Source organism: Triplophysa rosa, linkage group LG10 (assembly GCF_024868665.1).
Source record: "Triplophysa rosa linkage group LG10, Trosa_1v2, whole genome shotgun sequence".
NCBI classification, from domain to species: Eukaryota; Metazoa; Chordata; class Actinopteri; order Cypriniformes; family Nemacheilidae; genus Triplophysa; species Triplophysa rosa.
The window spans coordinates 5,498,179-5,512,874 of NC_079899.1; the positions used below are offsets into that span (position 1 = coordinate 5,498,179).

Below are 14,696 nucleotides of genomic sequence, written 5' to 3' on the forward strand. Positions count from 1 at the left end.
TATGCTAAATATTTTGTTCAGGATGTTTTTTCAAACAGTAAGCAGTCTGTTATTTTGCATGTCAACGTTTTCTTTAAAAGGAAGGGGATGTAGTATTCATATGTTGGTCATGGACCAATACCTGTTATAATTTATGCACCTGTGTTCTCATTGGCCATAATGCACGTATTATGGAGATTAGCACGTAGAGCTGGTTGGGTAGGCTACTGCTAGAAAGTATGCTGCATGTGGTAGTTGTGCAAAATCATTAAACTTTATACACTTATATACGGAATCCGAGATATTCTTACCAAATATAACAGCCTCCACTACAGCCCTCCGCTGTGTGGACTGTGCTGGAGTAGAGAGGGCGATAACTTTACCCCACCCCTTTCTGCCTTTTATTATCGTCTTCGTGCTGTGTGACTGAGTAAACTGTGTGCATAGGGCTACCACATAGCCTCGACTAAGTGACATGATAATGAAAATAACAACAACAAGAATGAACGAAATTAGCAATAATAATCATAATAACAAAAAAAAAACTGTTCTTTTTTATAGCTCTTTCTGCTGGTTGGATCTTGACTAATGATCTCGCCACTCGTCAAAATATTTCTCAAATGCAGTGCCCCCCCCCCCCCCCCCCCGCCGATGACCCAATGCCCCTCCAGTAGATCTGCTCTGGCGCCGACTCTGTATAGGATTCAGTGATCAAGGTAAACAAGGCAAAACATATTTATTTGTTGCAGTGCACTTGTAACCCGTTTTAATACAGGTACGTCTAAAAGAACTTGGAATATCATGAAAAAGGTCAATATTTTTTGTCACTCATTTCAGAAAGTGAAACCCACCTATTATATAGATTCATTACACATAGAGTGAAATATTTCAAGCCTTTGTTTATTATATGGCTGCGTTGACTGTGGACTTAAGAAAACACAGTGGACCAAAGTCCTCTTATCAGATGAAAGTAAATTTTGCATTTCATTTGGAAATCAAGGTCCCAGAGTCTGGAGAAACGGTGGAGAGGCACAGAATCCATGTTGCTAAAAGTACAGTGTGAAGTTTCCACAATCAGTGATGATTTGGGCTGCCATGTAATCTGCTGGTGTTGGTCCACTGTGTTTTCTGAAGTCCACAGTCGACGCAGCCATCTACCAGGAATGTTAGAGCACTTCATGCTTCTTTCTGCTGACAAGCTTTATGGTGATGCTGATTTCATTTTCCAGCAGGACTTGGCACCTGCCCACACTGCCAAAGGTACCAAAAGCTGGTTCAATGACCAGCAATGATTGGCCAGCAAACCCGCCTGACCTGAACCCCACAGAGAATCTATGATGAGAGACACCAGACCCAACAATGCAGATGACCTGAAGGCCGCTATCAAAGCAACCTGGGCTTCCATTACAGCTGAGCAGTGCCACAGACTGATTGACTCCATGCCACGCCACATTGATGCAATTCATGCAAAAGGAGGCCCAACCAAATATTGAGTGCAAAGAAATTAACATACTTTTCAGAAGCCTGACATTTCTGTTTAAAATATCCTTTTTTATGGATCTTAGGTAATATTCTAATTGTCTGAGACACTGGATTTGGGGTTTTCATTATCTGTAAGCCATAATCATTAAATTTCAATAAATAAAGGCTTGAAATATAATATTATATATATATATAATATATGGGCTTCACTTTCTGAAATGAGTGACAAAAAATATTGGCCTATTTCACGATATTCAAATTTTTTGAGATGTACCTGTATTTAAAATTAGTCACTATGACTAATGTTGGTGTTGCACAAAACAGGAGAGGTCTCCCTCCCGCTTTTTAAAAAGTAACTAAGTAACTTTTACTTTGAGTAAATTTTAAATAAGCTACTTTTTACTTTTACTTGAGTAGATTTTTTTGACTGGTAACTTTACTTGTACTCAAGTACAATTTCATCAAAGTAGTAGTACTTGTATTTGAGTATAATATTTTTGTACTTTTTCCACCTCTGCTCTGAAGTTTCTGGAACAGGCTGTTCTCAAACTCCCTCCCTTGGTCTTGGTGAATCTTTGCAGGAAAACCAAAGCGCATAATGAAATCCTCAAAGATTTTCCGAGCTGCCGTCTTCCCAGACTTGTCTCGGGTGGCGTATGCCTGGGCAAACTTTGAAAAATGGTCTACAACCATGAGAATGTACTCTGCTCCCCCTCTACTTCTCTCCAGATGCAGGTAATCAATCGAGATCATCTCGAGCGGAGCTGTTGTCTCGATGCTCTGAATTGGAGCCCTGGTGATCCGGGTTGGTTTCTTCTGTCTTAGGCAACGACAAACTTCCGTGACATAATGCTCCATCTCTTCTCTCATTCTCGGCCAGAAGAAATGCGCACGAGCTGCTGCCACCATGCGATCAGCACCAAGATAAGCCATGTTTTCATGTAAGTGCTTGTATATCTTGCTTTTCAAGGTTTCTGGAACAACTAACTGAGTTCTGGTCATTAGTTTCCTTTGCAAAATACCCTCCTCATCGATCTGCAGGTGATGCCATTCCCGTAATAGTCGTCTCACGGCTTCTGGTTCTTTAAGTTTGTCTTTGTGTCTGAGATAGAGTTGTTTTTCTTTCAGTTCATGTACTCGGCAAATGACTAGATCACTCAGCTGAGCGTTCCTGATATCCTGAAATGTTAAGTGTTGACTGATCTCTGATTCATCTTTCAGCTCCTCAGGTAAGACGTCAATATTGCATGTGATTGCAGATATCCAGTCCACTTCTCCATGTTGTTTTGCTTTCAGAGCTTCTCCGATTGACTCCAGAACTTCTGGCTCCCACTCTTGAGTACACTTTCTCACAGTGACCTCAATGGGCAATGGTCTCCGTGACAAGAAGTCTGCATCTCGATTTGCCGTTCCTGGTCTATACTTCAAAGTGAAACGGTAGTCTGCCAGCTCAGAAACCCACCGTTGTCCTCCTGCACTGAGCTTTGCAGATTTCATGATGTATGTCAATGGGTTGTTATCACTGTAGACAGTGAAAGATGGCGCATAAAACAGGTTGTCTCTGAAACACTCTGTGATTGTCCATTTGAGTCCTAAAAACTCCAGCTTTCCAGAGTGCAATCTGTAGTTCCTTTCGGCAGGGGTCCATTACCGTCCTGACATTGGTACAATACGGCTCCTAGCCCTTAGCCTTCTGAGGCATCTACGTGAAGGACGAATGGCTTTTCAAAGTCTGGGAAGGCCATAATGGGTGGGCTTGACAACTCCGAAATCAGCTTCTCCAGCGATTCCTGATGTCTTCCTGTCCACTCTACTGGCTGAGAAGGAGGTGCCTGAGAATAAGAGTTCCCGGTCGTCCTTGCTCATTTAATTTTGCATGTAGCAGATTTTGTCAACAGGTCATATATCGGTTTGGCTATTCTGGTGAAGTCAGCAAATTACGATTTGTAGTAACCAAGAAAGCCCATGAGCTTTCTCACCTCACGGACGGTGCTGGGTGTCTCCAGTTTAAGTGCCTGTACTGCCTCTATTTCTTTGGGGTTCATGCTGTACCCATGCTCAGAAATGACGCGGCCCACATAGCAAACTTCCCGCTTGAAACATTTCCTTGGCCTTAACTTGATACCACACTGTTGCTGTAAAACTCTTCTCAAATCCTGTAGATGCTGGTCAAAATCCTGGCTGAAGACTAACACATCATCCAGATAAGGAACACATATTTCAACCCTCAGCTCTCCTAGACATTCTTCCATGTATCTCTGGAAGGCGGCGGGTGCGTTTGTGAGGCCAAACGGAATACTTATCCACTCGCACAGCCCCCAGGGTGTTTTGAGTGCCGTGCATGCTTGACTGTCTTCACTCATAAAGCCCTGATGATAGGCTTTGCCCTGGTCCAGCACCGTGAACCAGGAATCCCCCCCTAGGTTCTCTAGGATTTCTTGGCTCCACGGGATGGGATGCCTGTCAGGGTGTGTCTTCTCATTGAGCAGCCTATAGTCTACATGTAGACGCAAGCTCCCATCTTTCTTACACACACAACTGGCTAGGAGTAGGATGATGTAGACTTTTGGATCCATCCCCTCAGCAGTTCTGTATGTGTGTCTTAACCTCTTGATACGGGATTGCATTGTACGTCTTTTGGACAGGGATGTTGTCTTTCAACCGAATATCCATTCTCAGGTCTTGAATACATCCTGTGTCCCAGTCATCCTTAGCAAACACTCCGCTATTTTCTCTCAATAGCTGTCTCACCCGTTCCTGCTGTTCCACAGGTAAGTGAATAAGGTCCACTGGAGGGTCCCCTTCTTCGCTTTCTTCTACCCAGGGCTGTGTATCTGGAGGTGGGTTGTTGTAATGTGGTAATGTCTGGGGTTGAAATTCAGTCGGGGGCGTCGATTTCACTTCCAGCTGCATGGATAGCATCCACTGCATGCAGCCACCCCAGGACGGTCCGTCTGGTAAGGGTCATCTCTTTCTCCGATGCGTTTTCCACCATCACTGTGATGGATTTTCGTCCCAGTCTTGCAATATGACTGTTACTGCACTCTTTGTTTTCTTCAGGAGTGCTACGATAGCCTTTGCTTTCCTGGGGCTAACTTCTAAAGATGAACTCCGCGTACTCACAAGGAAACTCAAAGGAACTTGCTGGGCTGCCTTAGCTTGGATCAATTCCTCAATCACATTAAAGGCGATTATTGGTTTCTCCAACGCACTGGTTACAATTAGAATTAGTGCCATTAGGTGCTTACCCTTTCCTTCATCCTCAGTGTTTCCTGACAGACTAAACTCCACTTCCATCCAGCCTTCATATGGAATGCTCATTCCATTCGTTGCCGTCAGGTTGAGTTCTCCCTCCTCCAGTAGCTCTCTCACTGGCCTCACCTCCGCATCAGGAATATGTCTTTTCTTCCACTCTGAGCCCACGATTGAAACTTGCAACCCGTGTCCCAAAGCACTGATGTATTTACACCTCCTAAAGAACACTGCACCATGCACCTGTGTCCCACCAAAATGGCTGTCTTCTCCCTGACCACGGACCTTCCGGTTAGTGAGTTTTTAGTAGGCTTTCCAGGAAGTCTGCAGTAATCTCAGTCTTACTTGATGTTGCATTGGTCCCTGTCACATTCCTACAGCCTGCTGCCCAGTGCTCACCACTGCCGCACTTGTAACAATGTTCACATTTTCCCTCTGGGTTGGGCAATTCACAATGGGAGCAGCATCTAATGTTTGCTCGAGCAGATGAAGATTGATTACGAGCGAATCGTTGGTTACTGCTTCTACCTGGCTGAGGTTGTGATGTTTGAGTGAGGCTCGCCACTTGAGAGGTAAGATTCTGAATTGCTTCACAGATCACTTTGTCCCTCGCATCCAGCTTTTCCATCAGGGTGTTAAGTTTTGAAGCTTTCTCTTTCTTTATACTGACACTCTCATCTTGTGCAGCATGTACCTGTGAATGTTTCTCCTCCGGGACCGAGGCAACCTTGATGATCTTGGGTCAAATAGCTGAGAACTTGGATTTTCTTTCCAGCTCCAGACTATAGGAAATGTTCATCCTCTCCAAAAGTAGTTCATCTTCCACCAGCGGGTTTTCCAGGTAGGGTTTTAAATCTGTACGGATGCTGTCATCATGAAGGCCAGTCAGGACTATATGCAAAAACTGATTCTGGATTAATTCATGATTGTATTTTAATCCTGTCCTCACATTTTCAGATGCTGACAAAATCCTCTACCTGAGATCCATTACTCGAACTAAGAACTGGATGGGCATTTCTTTGGGCTCTTGAGCTGCACGTGTTAGTGAGTGAAACAATTCTGTTGCATCTTTAGCATTTCCCTGTCTGTTTTGGCACATTCTGATTTGTTTCCACTGATTTTCACAGATTTTTCTGATGCAATACCCGTCACGTCTGCAGGGTGGTGCTCCAGGTCAACTTTTTGCTGACTCTCGTTAATTGTTTCACGTTCTGCACAGGATGCACTATCGATTTCCTCTTCGTCACCATTTCTCAAGCTGTCAATTTTCTCCTTTGTATCTAACAACACAGATAACCCCTCATCTTCAAGTGAAACAACATCTTCTCCAAAAACTGCAAAATGCATCTTCTCAGCGCACGAGGCGTGTGCGTTTCACCCTCCCCCACATCTAACTAATGCTTAACTGAGTTGGTCAGTTAGTGACGCAAACTAAACGCTCATTATCCTAGCCGTGAAGGCGGGGCGGATAAGTGGTGTGGGTGAACACAGGAAAAACTATGAATAATGTTGCTGAAGAGTGTTACCTACAAGGTCATTCTGTGACTTGGGCTATTTGGTTCATCAACATAATTACCAAGAATTTTACTGATGTTCAGACAGGTTCAGTCTCTGATAGGAAGAAGAAAAACAAAGCACATAAATGCAGAGAGATTAGGATAGAGAAGGAGGGTTTCCTTGTTCGTCTGTGAACTGTCTCCACACTAAGGTCTATGGCATGGCCCATAGGTAGGGGGCGCTATGGAGTCATAGTAAAGTAAAGTCAGTTAAATCATTAAATGAATAACTGAAATACAAAAATTAGGCAATTGAGAGTTAATCCTAAACACTTTAAAGAGTGCAATCTGATTGTTTTGATCAAAGCTCAAATTCAACTAAATTGATTTAATTAAAATTGAAGTATCATCAAATACAATTCTAACTGCAAGGGAGAAAATGTAAGAAACCCTGAGAAGTAATTAAAATTAAATAAAAATTAAATCATCAAAACAATAATGGAATAATATTAATTATCATTATAGTTTGTATAATAACAAATAATAAATATTCTCAAATAAAGTAAACGGTGAAATAGCAGAATAATGAAATCATAAAATCAAACAAAAGGAGAGACTGCCTGAGACTTCACACTAGATAGCGTTGCCCGAGCAAAGGGGGGAGTCGGGCAGAGATGAGACAGGAGAAGTGTTAGACACTTTAAGACAAACTGACCTCTAGTGTTAGTAGACGGTAATATGTCTTATGCCAGACTTCCTGTTCCACATTCTATGTGGAATCACACTTACATTAACGCGCATTTGCTATGGCGACAAGTGTAATTTGATCGCAGTTCTAATGGCTCGTGTCAGTTTACCTGAACACGGGTACATGGCTTTTCAACGTACACACACAATAGACACACAATACTACACTATAACTGACTAACGGAATTTCTTCGCCGTCCTGAAAGTTATTTGTGTAACTTGGTCGAGATTCTTTGCCGACCGTAACATAAAAACAAACAAAACACTTGATCAAGATTTTTATGACACTCCCCTTTAAACGGTCGTCATTTACTGTTTAACTACACAATATACAGTAAAGTACATATACAGTACACAGTATCCTTTCGCCTCGTCTACTCAGGAGAAAACGAGAAAGCATGCATTAGTTAGCTAGTCTAATGGTTACACTTCGGGAAGCGGTGTGTCTTAGATGAAACATTGGAACACACAGTGCTTCAATCTAATTTAAACATAATTCGGCCGTACACGAATTAGGGAGGAAAACTCGCTCCACTATTTCCTTCGCGCTAACAAGAGGATTTCTTAGCTCAGATTAGGGCAGTCACACGATATCGGGACTCTCTATAAAATATTTCTTCGTTTTATAGGGTCACATTAAATTGCAGTTAACTTAACCATCATTAACAGTACCTTGGGTTTTTCCTAAATAGGTCACAGAGGCTTGTTTCGGTGCAGTAACTAAAGGGAGCGAGTCTCGCTCTACCTTCTTCACACTAAAAGAGGATTTCTTTGCTCAATTTAGAGCGGTAAAATAAATAGTATAGTACGCTATAAAGAGATTTCTTCATCTTTATATTGTCACTAAATCTTTGACAGAGGCTGAGGTTTTCTCTGCGAGAAGCTCAAAAGTCTGCCAAGGATAGGTGGGTGGGTCCACACCTTCATTCATACATAAAGTGCCATTTAAGAGAGTATTCAGTTTCGATAAACACCCATAGAAACACACATGAATAGTCACTGAGTTCTGCTCACAAAACAAGGTTTAAAACTGCGCCCGCATTCCCTCCACCAATTATGTAGTGGTTTTAGCTAACGTTATTATATTGATGAGCAAAGCTCACCAAATATGGTTCTCCACCAGATCTTTCAAGATCATATCCATGAAATGAGTTATTTAAAACAGCAATTTCAGTCAAGGAATTAGTTTAGTTTAGTTTAGTGATCAAATATACATATTTTACGATCTCTGATTAGTAATATAAAGCATAACAATACTTGTATGCATTCGTCCAGCAAATGCCTCAATGACATTATATACTTTACATTATCTCATGGCCATAAGTAACATGACTTTACCAAACAGGATTTAGAGCAAAGGTAGCGTAAATCAAAACACAGTAAAAGGGACCAAGTCTGTGAGCGTGAATACAGAAAACCCATCACACATGAATATATATGGTTGTTTATTAAACTCTACTCTACATGATAACAAAAACAATGACGATCGCATAAAACAAATAAATACATGAAACACAAATGCGCTTGGAAGCGCGGAGAGGGAGAAAGAGTGAGAAGAGAGAGAGAGAGAGAAAGAGAGAGAGAGAGAGAGGGCATGGCAGCGATTTCTGAACACCAATAAAAATCATCTTTAACAAAGAGGCACATACTTAACGCAGCTATTCTATAAATAGAAACGGATACTTGCAAGCTCTGTGCTGGACGATATCCGTATGCGTGTGTAGAGATGGAATTGTTCAAAAGGTTTCAGAAAGAAAGTCCTGCCGATGGCTTAACCACGTGGCAGTAGAAGTCCATTGTTCCATCCCTTTTCCCAGGGGGGGAGGGCAGTCTCCGAAGAGACCGGAGGAAGGGACGAAGCCGGAAGAGAAGAGAGGACGACAAGACAAGAGAAGGTTTTCAGAGCAGGCTCGATATTTAACCTCATGAGAGGGCATGCCCACCTGAGTTTGAATCGATCAATCAGAGTTGAGCAGGGAAGAGGTTCTTTGTCCACTCAACAGCTAATTTGCATCTTTATGACCTCCTGGTCACACAATGTATATATACAAGGAGGAATTGTAAAGACAAACATTTAGATATCAAAAATGGACAGGTTTGAATTGCAACAAGTCATGATTCATTCAGATGGATCCCATACAAACAAAGCCTGAAATAAACGTGTATATCTAACTGTGACAGACTATTTAAAATGGCACAAGCGCCAACACACAACCTACAGTAGATAGTTAGATATATGTATAGAAAAGGACAGTTTAATCACATAAGTTCCTATTTGTCAGGGACATTTCTCTGGTTAACCTCAGATGTTAAGTTAGAGATGAGACAGAGACTTCTCACCAATGGTTTGAAGCATAGCTGTCGTAAATATCCAACAGAGAGACAAACCGTTATCAAAACTCTAAAACCAGACCCCTGGAGCCAGGTTTTTGCTATGGTCTTTTGATGATGATGGCAAAAGAAACCAGGACAAAAGGGAGTGGGAGTTGATGGCTCTTCTTTCAATGACTCCGACCATTTGGCTTATGCTAGATTCTCTACACCCTTTATTACCCGAACTAATATTTTGTTCCCTTATACCTACACGTAGGCAGAGGTGGGTAGAGTAGCCAAAATCTTTACTCAAGTAAAAGTACAAGTAACTAGAGAAATTGTTACTCAAGTAAAAGTAAAAGTCACTATTTTAAAAATTACTTGAGTAAAAGTAAAAAAGTATGCAATGAAAAAACTACTCAAGTAGCTAGTTACTTAGTTACTTTGTATCTGATTATATAGGCCTACTACATTAAATTAATATTAACACCAATATTTTAATATTACATTTTAATCAATATTTTTAATTATCATAAGCAGATATCTTTGCAATATACTAGAGAGACTAAAGAATAGACAAACACAGAAGAGACAAGCATTTCTGTAAATTTCACCTAGTCCTGATGTCAGTGTAGTTTACACAACTTATTTAGAATAATAGACCATGTCAAACTAAAGCATGAACTAAACTCAGAGCATTTCCTAAGATGATCTAGAACATCTGCAGTGCTCTCTTAAATGAAATACACATTTTTGAACAAAGTTCATGTTTTCTCGTGTTGTGTCACGTGTGTGTTGTGAAACGCACAAACAGTAAACAGTGAACCACACGCCCATCAACAAGTTTTCTTCCTTCTGTTCTTCAAATGTATATTTCTGCAAGCCCACGTCTCTGTGACTGACAGGTAACGCGCATGTTGCGGTGTCTGACGAACAGGTCGCGCGGGTGCGCGCATATGGCCGGCATTTATCATTGCTGGCAAACAATATGACACATTTGCAGTTTTGATTGTATAGATATAGATTAATATCCACTTCATCCAACGCTCTTTGTGTTCTGCGTGTTCTTAAGTTTCGCGCTACGAGGAGTGAGTAATCTGCTTCAGATGATTCAGATCGTGCTGCGTACTGAACAAATCATTTGAACTGATTCATTAGCCTATTCAAATGGTTTTGCCCATTGTTCAATTAAAGCTTTCAAAGGAATCGACTCAAAAGAATCGATCACTCGGGAATGCCCGTAAAAAGAGACGACAACCTTGAAATAAACAACGCGTTTTAAAAAGCATATTTTAAAATGAAGGAACGAAGGAACGTCACGCAATGTAAGTTATGTAACGAAGTAAAAGTACAGATTTTCTATTAGAAATTTACTCAAGTAAGAGTAAAAGTACACACTTTTAATTTGACTTAAAAAGTACATATTTTCCAAAATGTTACTCAAGTAAATGTAACGAAGTAAATGTAGCGCGTTACTACCCACCTCTGCACGTAGGTACACTATAGTTACCAAAACTTACACCGTAAATTCAGTTTACTTATGCGGTTCTTTGCGGGTCGTAATCTAAAGCGTTACCAATTTTTCTACAGTGGCAATGCCTTTGACTAATTTGTTGCGTGGGGGCGTGGATTTCTGTTGGACCCCGTTGTGTCAACAAGCACTTGAAAATGTAAAAATGCTGCTTACGGAGGCTCCGGTTTTAGCAGCTGCAAAATTTGTCCAGCCTTTTCATTTACAGGTGGATGCTAGTAATGTGGGTGCTGGCGCTGTCTTGTTGCAGAAGTCTGAAAATGGGATTGATCATCCAGTTGTTTTTTTCTCTAGAAAATGTAATTTTTTACATCTTGCTTATTACCTATAAAGCCCTACATGGTTTGGCTCTTCAGTACTTGAGTGAACTCCTCTTGTATTACAGTCCTTCACGTGCATTATGCTCTCAGGCATCCTGTCAGTTGGTAATACCTAGAATTTCAAAATCAAGTGCAGGTGGTAGATCCTTTTCCTATCTAGCGCCTAAACTTTGGAATAGTCTTCCCCGCACTGGCTGGGAGGCAGACACACTCTGTCAGTTTAAATCTAGACTAAAGACGCATCTTTTTAATCTTGCATACACTACACTTCCATAATATAAAAGAGGGTTTAGGGTGCATTAGTTAGATAAACCAGAACCAGGAACACAACTGATGTACTTGTTGCATCAAAGAGTGCATAACAGTACTCTACACTCAGCCAGTCTTGTCTTATTGTTCCAAGGTTACCACAGCGAGCAGGATGCAGTTCATGCCCAGACCTGATGGTAGAGCGACGAATGGGAAGCGGCGACCTGACAAGAACTGAGATTATAGAGCTGGATAAAGAAGGACGCGGCTACTTGACACTTCTTTACTACAAAATTTCAACTGCTATTAGATTATTAATGATAATCTTAAATGTATTATTTACCTTATTAGTAAATTTATTTATTTTTATTTAGCCTTGTTGTGCAAGCACTGTCGAGCTTGTGCAGAGGCAGCTGCTTTTGCCAGAGGGGAACTGGAATCCCCTGGTTGGGCCTGGGTTCTCCTGAGGAGTTTTGGGTTCCTCACCACTGTTTACATACTGTTTTGCACTGTTTGCCTGGCCTGGGGGGCTGCTTTAGAATTAGAATTTTAAAGTTTTACTCAACATTAATATTGCATATAGGAATTTATAGTCCGTTTAATATTTGACCTGTGTTTCTCTCTCCTTTATCTTAAATGTGTTTTTCTCAGTGATAACCACTGTGTGTGTGTGTTCATGTTTGTATATCCCGGTGGGGACCTAAACCCGAATACACACCAACACATGGGGACTCGTGTCACCGTGGGGACCAAAATTGAGGTCCCCAGGGGCAAAAAAGCTAATAAATTGTACAGAACAATATTTTTTACAAATCTAAAAATGCAAAAAGTGTTCTATGATCTTTAGGTTTAGGGATAGGGATAGGGGATAGAATATACAGTTTGTACAGTATAAAAACATTACGCCTATGGACTGTCCCCACAGGGATAGTCAACCAAAGCGTGTGTGTGTGTGTGTGTGTGCGCGTCTGCGCGTCCATGTGTTTGCGCGTTTGTGTGTATATTGTGTGTGTGGAGTGTTCTGTGTGTGGGGTATTTGAATTGGTGTGTGTGTGTGTGTGTTTTGTCTGTGTTTTCACCTTTTTTGTTTTTACTTTTATAACGTTAAATGTTTTGCTTATAGTCAATATGTTTCATGTACAGCTGCTTTGTAACAAGAGTCATCACAACTTCTCCATTCAACTGGGCTCATCAACCATCACATCTTCCAGAACGGCCAGAAACCTGGGAGTGGTGATCGACGATCAGCTTAACTTCACAGATCAGGTTGCCAGCACCACCTGGTCCTGTAGATTCATCCTCTACAATATTAGGAAAATTAGACCTTTCCTATCCAAGCATGCTACGCAAGTCCTAGTCCAGGCTCTTGTTCTGTCCAGACTGGACTACTGCAATGCTCTATTGGCTGGACTTCCAGCTTGCACAACCAAACCTCTACAGATGATCCAGAATGCGGCGGCAAGAGTGGTCTTCAATGAACCGAAGAGAGCGCACATCACTCCTCTCTTCACTAAGTTACATTGGCTCCCTATAGTCACTCGAATCAAATTCAAGACTCCGCTCCTGGCCTACAAGACCACCACTGATTTGGCACCCCCTTACCTTCACTCGCTAATGCAGACTTATGTACCCGCCAGATCCCTATGCTCTGCAAACGAACAACGTCTTGTGGTGCCATCCCAAAAAGGTAAAAAATCTCTCACGTACCTTCTCGGGATCGGTTCCACATTTATGGAATGATCTGCCCGCTGCTACAAGATCAGCAGTTACTGTATCCATCTTTAAGAACTGTCTGAAAACACATCTCTTCCATCAACACCTGACTGATCAGTTCTGACTGCTATCTCTTTTCTACTCTTTAAAAAAGAAAAAAAACTTAGCTCTGTATACTGTGGTAAGCTATATGAGACCAATTTTCTTTTATTGCACTTATGCTTTTTGTTGTCCTTATGTTGTTCCAATTGCTTCCATTGTTTCCCTCATCTGTAAGTCGCTTTGGATAAAAGCGTCTGCTAAACGACTAAATGTAAATGTTACAATTAAAATTGTAAAAAGCGTTATATAAATCAAGTTGACTCATAACTCACAATGTTGAATGTTATTTTTAAAGTATATTTTCCACTTGGAAAATAATGGAAGACAGCTAAATGCAGCATACAAAGTCTACTTTGCCCTTTTTATACAGAAAAACATAACAGAACACACTGAATCTGCAGTTAGGTCAACATTCTAAGCCCTACTTGGTGGTGTAGATATTTTTGGGTTCTCCAATGGATTCTTCTTGGTACCTAATGAAAGATTTTTTAACTAATACAATATGCACACAAGGTACAACTTGATCAATATGAGTAGTATATATGCAGGTCATAGTGTCAAAATGATTGATGGTGACCTTTGACCTTTGCGGGGGGGGTTGAATTACTTCCGGACCACCCACGTAGTGAGGGACCGCCCACATCGCGTTGACCTTTTGACTGTATCCGCCCACATCGCGTTGACCTTTTGACCGTATCCGCCCCCCGTAGTGAGGGACCGCCCACGTCGCGTTGAACTTTTGACCGTGCCCTCACATCCCATTTTTCCGGGGCATGTTTTAGGATGTATTGCTACATATCTTTAGCATGAATGAAAATATGTAATTTAAAGGAGATGATGAGATCATTATTAATATGCAATCATTGGTTATTTAAACAGCGTTTAAAAATAATAATGAATAAGACAACAACTACACAAACACTGTTTGAATAAACAAACAGGTTTAAATGAATAATCGTGTGAATAAATAAATAAAGCATCTATTAAATAAGTAAAGAAGTAAATACGTAATTATACAATGTATTCAATATATGAGAGAGGAAAGGCAGAGAGGCCATGCAGATTACCTTATGTTTTTCAGCGTTTTCACCCAGTCTATAACATTCCAGTGAGAGGTGTCCGCACCAAGGCTCGTAAATTTGTTTTGAAAGAGGAGGATTGTAACCGGGTGTATTTCAACTTGTTTTTCGACCTGTAGGTGACAGCGTCGGACGTTTTAATCGGGTACGATTTGTTTTACGTCCATAGCGTGAAATTTGAGCGCTACCAGCTCGGTTCAAGACAGCAAAGCTTTGTTTAGGAATATCAACTGTTCTCCACCTGGCATCAGTAGATCACATGAAACAATGCGTGACGAATCGACCTGTGCATTACAAGCATTCTATGGGACAAACTCTTCTTTAATCTCGCTATATCTCTCTAACTAATCAGAAAAACAACTCGTCACTAACATTCTGAACATATCCGGGTTTAAAACGAAATGCTAAAACATATACGCTTTATTCGTCATTA

At 41.1% G+C, this 14,696-nt stretch overlaps 1 long non-coding RNA gene across 1 annotated transcript; it reads left to right on the top strand.

Moving 5' to 3' along the window:
• Window positions 1-620: 620 nt before the first annotated feature.
• On the top strand, window positions 621-14,341 carry LOC130560755 (uncharacterized). The gene is made up of 3 exons (XR_008963740.1): window positions 621-695; window positions 5,671-5,757; window positions 5,841-14,341. It is a non-coding gene; the product is annotated as an uncharacterized LOC130560755 (long non-coding RNA).
• Window positions 14,342-14,696: the final 355 nt, after the last annotated feature.